Source organism: Geospiza fortis, unplaced genomic scaffold, assembly GCF_000277835.1.
Source record: "Geospiza fortis unplaced genomic scaffold, GeoFor_1.0 scaffold130, whole genome shotgun sequence".
Taxonomy (NCBI): domain Eukaryota; kingdom Metazoa; phylum Chordata; class Aves; order Passeriformes; family Thraupidae; genus Geospiza; species Geospiza fortis.
In genome coordinates this window covers 11,356,192-11,363,291 of record NW_005054300.1, presented here as the reverse complement: position 1 = coordinate 11,363,291, position 7,100 = coordinate 11,356,192, and the positions used below count along the sequence as shown (strand labels likewise).

General features: G+C 49.4%; 1 protein-coding gene across 1 annotated transcript in view; it reads right to left on the bottom strand.

The window, feature by feature from the left end:
* Positions 1-6,332, bottom strand: part of PSD (pleckstrin and Sec7 domain containing) — a 43,771-nt gene extending 37,439 nt beyond the window's left edge. Inside the window, exon 1 of the mRNA XM_031061750.1 lies at positions 6,222-6,332. The gene's annotated coding sequence lies outside the window, so the exon portion shown is untranslated. The remainder of the gene's footprint in view (positions 1-6,221) is intronic.
* Between the last annotated feature and the right edge of the window lie 768 nt (positions 6,333-7,100).

The window sequence follows — 7,100 nt, the reverse complement described above, 5'->3', positions numbered from 1 at the left end:
CGGGTCCCCCACCCGTGTAGCATCCTCCACATGCTCAGGTTCCGCTGTGCACACCCCCCCGTGCCAGTGCAACCGGGTATCATGCACGGGCAGCGCGACCCCGGATGCCGGTGTGCCTGCTCCAATGCCACACCACTCACGTCCCCGTGTCCTGGTGTCCATTTTTCCGTTCAGCAGCGTGCACATCAATATGAACGGCCTGCCACTGGTACGTGGCATGAGTGAGCAGGCACGGCCTGTGCCTTGTGCCCTACGCCGAAGGGCACAGGCTCCCTGTGTCCCACCATAGCTTAAGAACCACGAGGATGAGAAGACAAAAGCTGCTATGTGGTCCAGGCTACCAACCAACATCAGGAAGTCCTTGCCCTAGAGCACAGGGACTTATCTCTCCAAAGGTCATCACCTGAAGCACACTACAGCCAGGGGTGCCAAGGTGTCTCAGGCCACCAGGAACTTGATATCACAGTGTCACTAGGCACCCCAAGGATGGTAAATGGCACACGAATCTCAGGAAACCACTTCTAGATACAAAGGGGAAACATCACCTATCCTTTGTCACCTGCCTTGGCGTGGGGACTCCACTGGCGCCAGCGGCACGTGAGAGCAGAGGTCATATGGGACAGCTGAGTACCAAGGTGAGGGGTCTGTGGCAGGGCTTCAGGACTCTATACTGCCAGTGCACTGGGTCTGAGTGTGGCAGCCACTTGGACTGGCAGCCAGCACTTTGTGCCCTCAGAGGTTGCCAGATCGATTTGCTATTAAACAGCACTTTATTACCCAGCCCAGCAATCATAATTAAATGTATGTGAGTCAAGAAGCCCAGGGGAGCTGGGGCTTCATGTGCACATCGTATCTACAAGAGAATTTGGATGAGCTGCCTCTCCTTGCTGCTTTCCAGGCCGCAGCAAGTCCAATTCCAAGCTCACCTGCCCCCACAGTCACCCAGAAAGTGTGTCTCCTTCTGCCCTCCCAGGCATGGAGAAAAAGCATCAGGCAGAGTAGGCTTTCCTCATATTTAATGCATCAAAGTGCTGCCATTTTCTCCTTCCTTCTCCAGGCTCCTGCCTGTGAGGGGCCTCTCTCCCCTACGCTGAGGACTGTGGGACTCAGCTGCCTTAGACACAGCCGGCTTTTCTGGCAGACTCCAAGAAGCTGGGCTAATTAGGGGCCTCACTGCTGAAGGATCAACGACCTGATTCCTTCAGCAGCTTCTTGATGGCAGAAGGGCGGGGAGGGGGAAGGCTTTTCTCTAAGCCATAGCCAGAGTGACAAATTTAACCAAGTGGAAGAGCTCAGAGCTTCCCCAGTGTGTCCATACCAGGACCAAGCATGTCTGTGCCTTCCTAGCACCTGCAGGCAGCCCTGCTGAGAGCTGCAGAAAGTAAGAGAGCTCTTTTCCGGACACTCTGACTGGAGATCCGGATCATTCACAGAAAACACATTTCTGTCCAGAACATATGTTTTCCTTGCCATAGCAGTAGCTGTTGCTCTCCCCACAGTGTCCTTCTCCATCTCCCACTCACCTTCCCACAGACCCAAAACTCATGAGAGAGGTGTCCACATATATGGGTCTGGCCAGCACTGATATAAGCCTCACTTGAATCAGGATTTTTCAGGATTTAGCCCTGGCTCTCCTGATCCCTCCTGCTGTGAATCCCTCCCCAGCTGATGCAGGACAGGAGGGAGTGGAAAACCCCTCTGGCAGATGACAGAAGGGGACAAGACGTTCCCCACACTTCAGCTCCCAGCTCCGATCCAGTGGGCTTAGCTAGAGAGATGGGAGTGCGGTGCGCTGGGAACCCTCTTAGCTAGAGAGATGGGAGTGCAGTGCGCTGGGAACCCTCTTTACTATCAATTGGGTACTCCAGGACCTCCAGTCCTTGCCTGCAGGTACTATGTCCTTCCTGTATTAGAGTCCACTCAGCTCCATGTCATCCCTTTCAGCCTCCCAGGTCCTGCAAAAGGGAGCTTCCAGGGGTTTTCTAAGTATTGCCAGCACTGGTCTTTGGTCATCTTCATAAGTCTGCAATACAGTTTTCCCTCCCACAGGCAGAAGGGTCTGGGTATTGTCAGGACAGCACAACGATGAACTTGGAAGAGATCAACCTGACATGTCATAATGTCCAAACAACTATACAGATCTAGATGAAATTTGGGTAAAGAGGGGTTAGACAAGAGCTCTTTCCCCCAGCTGGCTCCAGGAGATGCTCATGCTCAGCTTGCCCTAAGGCACCTGGATCAGTCTCTAGAAAGATGCTGCAGCTGCACCCCAGGGCTGCTTCTCTGAGCCTAGGGGGGCTGTCAGAGCCATTTCCTCTCTGGTGTGCTTTGTGCTAAAGGCATTGCAAAGGGTGCAAGGGCATATTCTGCCTCACGGCTGCCAAAATCAGTGGGGCTGTACTGTAGCCTCAGGGCACAGTGTAGGCCTGCAAGGGGGGACAGTCACTCCATCAGCAGATGGGCTCTTCTCAACCCAACTGACTGGAAGCATTGTGGAAATAGCAACTCCAGCCACACAGGTGATGAGTCCCAGTGAAAGCAAGGGAAGCTGAACTCCCCTCACCTCCACATTGAGGGCTCCAGGGCAACCAATTAGGTTGCATGTGTTCCCTCAGGGCCTAGCCATAACTACATGTCTCTAATTAATGCCTTCTACCTCCAGTGCCAACACCCAACCACATCCTAGTCATATATTACAAAAGCCATTGCAGCACAAGCCAAGTCTTTAATGGGTTGATGCACTTATCTGTATTGCATTAGACTTGTGGTTAAAGATCAATGGTGAAAACCCTCCCTTGGATAGTCCTGTACAAATGCTGTTCTGTGGCTTACTCAGGACAAAAAGACAGTGCTGGAGATGCTTTCTGAAGCCCCTCCCACCCAGACCTGGAACAGGGGAGAGCAAACCTCTACTGTCCTGTGCCTCTTTGCAGCTCCCCTGCATGGGACACTCTTGTGGGACCGTGGCGGGATTTTTCAGGGCAAAAGACATTCTAGAAGAGGATACAGACTGCAAAATGTCTTACCAGAGAGAAGAGCCCATGCAGACTCTACATGAGGGATGGCTGCTGCCTGCCCATCTGCCAGTGCCCTACCCAGTGTCCCAGCTCCCTGCCTTGGTGCTGCTCCCTCTTAAAAGAGGAACAGGGGCTTGGAAGAGTGGAGTTGTAGAGAGGTGGTAGCAAATACTGTTTGCTGGACCTCAGAATGAGCTGTAACAAAATATTTCTGTAATGCCCTAGGCACACCTAGAAATCCTCTCAGACTCTGTCCCAGCCTCAGGCAGCACCCGCACAGGGAGCAGGCTTCCTCCTGCACCAGCACTGCTCTGTCAAGATGAAGGCAGAAATGACAGCATGATAAAACCTGTCCTGGGGACGTGGGAGGTGGGGCCTCAGCACAGCTTGAGCCATAAATAATCTCCCTACACAGCAGTTAGGGGAACAATTGTGTGGGAGTATCTCTTGGTAAAAAGATGCTCAGGCAAAGATGGTCTTGAAGGAAAGCAAGTGATTTCTGAGTGGCAGGGTGAGCTCTCCAGTGAAGACAGAGCTTCCTGGGTGCCAGCAGGTCATTCACCAGACCTGCCTCACCATGGTGAGTCACTGCACCAAAGAGACAAATTTAGTCTGAAACAACCCAAATCACCCGTACTCTGGTGTAGCCTCCCAGGACAGACTTGTGCTGCAGCACAGATCTGGAGACTGCTCTCCAGCTAATGTATGCAGCAATGAGATGTGATCCCTTCCCCATACCTTCAGACTCAAGATTCACATGGGGAAAGATGGAAGGCTGTAAAGGGAAATGAGAGCAATGAATATAGAGTATTTAATGCAGAAAAGAGAGAGTAAGCCCAAGGCACACAGTCTGACCCAGAACAGGAAGAACACAGTCACATCCAGGATTGTGTAAAAGGCCTTGAAGGTCAGCTATAGAGGAGTAATTACAAATATAGCCAGAAAACTGAGCAAAATGGCTGTCATGGAAATGTGTGGAGACAAATGCAAAGGACACACTGAAAGATTGAATGCAGGGGATTGATGAGTGGGATGCTGCAGAACAGCCTTGTATTTCTGTTTAGCTGGGAGCTTCCCATGCATAATCCTCTTTCAACCTCGACTTGTAGAACTTGGTCTTGCTTTACTTCTTTTTATTTATTTTTTTTTAGTCCTGACTGTATAGTCAAATTATTTTCTGAATAAGAAGTAGGAAGGTGGCATGTACAGGGAAGAGTTGAACAGAAGTCACCATGTGTTCTTGTTTTACCAGCTTAGAAATGGCGTCTAGTTACACTGTGCTATCTCAGCACTGACTGACAGCAGAGCTTACCCTATGAGCTCAATACCTTCTCCCATGCAACCAAGAATTCCAGCTGTGGTCCACTCCAACCCTGAGAGTAATGGGGCCTGTCAGACTTATCCTGCAGCCAGAGAAAAGATGGAGCCAGATCCTTTGAAAGAACCTGGTGAGAGTCCAAGAAAAAACAGTCTTGAGAGGCTTTACTGAACTTCTGTGGTACTGCATTCACCTAGCTCTCACATCTAAGAGGAGTGAATACTGCAGAGCTACTGATGTCCTTGACAAGATCTTGACAAGTTTCTTCTCCCACTTGAGACTAGTAGAAAACTGTAAAGAAAATGGCCCCAAAGTCTTTGCAAGGCTAAAGGTGTTTAGCCAGCAAGGTGCCAAGCCATCATACAAGGTGACAGATCCTAGAACATCGGGATAATGTTGGTTTGGCATCATATTGATCTCCTAAAAATAAATTCTACCCTTGGACAGCACTAGCTTCTGGAAACCCCAGCAGGCTTGCAGAAACCCAGCCAATCTCTGAATACACCTCTGACATGGAAATAACTGAATTTTCAATGCAAGGGAAAAGTCAAAAGGCATAAGTGGGGGGGACTTGCCCAGTAAAACTAAAAAATCAGGAGCATCTCTGGGAAAAAATCCCTTGGGTTCCTGGCTTGAGGTTAGCTTTTCTAATCACAAAACTTCCCTCCTTGAGGGCCCAGTTTCCTAAATCTCATCTCCACTTCCTAAAGGGTTAAGTGATGACCAAACTGCTTCTCAAGACTCTTCAGAAGTATAGCTGTGCATCAGCACCACCTTGCAGCAGTGGAGCTGGCTGAAGTCTCTGTTCACTTCTGTGACAGTGGTCACAAGGGTTCTTGAGTTGGGGAAGAGACGAGAACGTTGACTCCATGTTCAGAAGGCTTGATTTATTATTTTATGATATATATATATATTACATTATAACTATACTAAAAAGAAACAGAAGGAAAGGTTTTCTCAGAAAAGATAGTTAAGCTAAGAATAGAAAAGAAAGAATGATAACAAAGGCAGCTGGCTCGGACCGAGAGAGTGAGCCAGCTCTGCCATGACTGGTCAATGAATCAAAACATCCACACGAGACTAATCATGGATCCACCTGTTGCATTCCACAGCAGCAGACAATCATTGTTTACATCTTGTTGCTGAAACTTCTCAGCTTCAGCAGGAAAAATCCTAAGAAAGGATTTTTAGTGAAAAGGATGTCTGCGACAACTTCAGGGGATGTTCATGAGGTTAAACATGCCATGCCCTGGCTCTGCAAGCTGCCAGCACCCTATGTTTCCAAGGAATATACCAGAAAGCTGCAGCAGCAGCAGTTGTTGTGAGCTAATCTGCTTCCTCCCCCTGGTGCTCAGCTTGGTCACTATGGATCAGCTCATGGCCTGACACAGTAGCCCTGCTTTCCTCCACAGGACATCGGTGGCCACTGGGATAACAGGAGTGCCAGGGGGCTGAACAGCGTCCCCTGCGTGCTGAAGGTACCTGTGCAATACACTCCCCCAGCTGTTCTGCAAGAACTGCAGGTGTCATAGCCTGACATCCACCAGGTCCAACTCAGAAAGCTATTCTGGCAGATGTGTTTGAGGTATTATAAATCAACTAAAAATGGGCATCCAACCGAAGCTTAAAAGGGAGACTTAGAGAACACCTCTCAAGAGAAATGCAGACCCAACTTTGGCAGAATATATTCTGATTGAGCAGAGCAGAGCAAAGCTCTGATTCTTCAAGCTTGTCTGCTTTGAGCTGTCCCTTCCCTGCACAGCTACAGTGGATAACACCCCCCAAGCCCTGTACTGCAGTGCTGTACAGCCATTTCACCACTGCTCTGCATGCAGGAATACTTGATAGAAATGAGCATAAAACCAGTACTGGTTTGGGATCCTTACCATTGATGTAGACCTGGGTTGCTGAGTTCACTGAACATCCTCGTGGTGTAAAGCTGTGTCTCAGCACACACCTCTACAATACACTAACAGTCTCTGATGCTCTTTCTGCATCTGCAAGCAGCCTGTGGACAAAAAATCAGAACATTATGAACATTTCACAGCTGGAAAGTATCCATAATTCCTAGTACCTCAGATATACATCTCAATAGCTGTAGCCAGCCAACCAGCCAAACTCCTCACAGGCCAAGAGCTCTCAGGCACTTGGGGCACTTATAAACCTTAGTGGCCCTAACCAGCCTCATATCTAGCTTCTACCACTCCTGCCCATAGGCCCAGTGATTCCATACATTAAGGGACTCTGCCAGGTGGCACTTTTCCATTTCACAGCAGGAAGTCAAGAACAGAGTGCTATCACCACAGGGAGAGAAAGAGCTGTCCCAGGACACCGTCAAGGGTATTCTTAACTACAGCAGAAAATTTAAAACCCTGCATCACTTGTCCTTTAAATGAGAAATGCACTGGCTAATTCACAGAGCCACTGGAATCCTCAATATGTCCTGGGACAGACAGGGTGGGTAGTTTCCCCCAGAGGAAAGAAGACCTTTTCACAGACCAGCTTTTGAGGAAATGAGCAGAGCAGGGTGCACAGACAGATCATTGCTTTCCAGGAAACTTGGGAGCAGGGATTTGGGATTTGTTTACTGTCTGTGGGCCCTGCTCTTTTGCCAGGTATATTTATTTATAGTTTCTATGCCCGCAGTAATCAGCAGCTCGATGCTGCACAAGTCAGCAGGTCTCAGTCCCGACACAGAGACGGAGTCACAGGCTCTGTGCCGGCTCGGAGGTGTGGTGTGCGAGTGCCCGCCGGTGCCCGCTGCA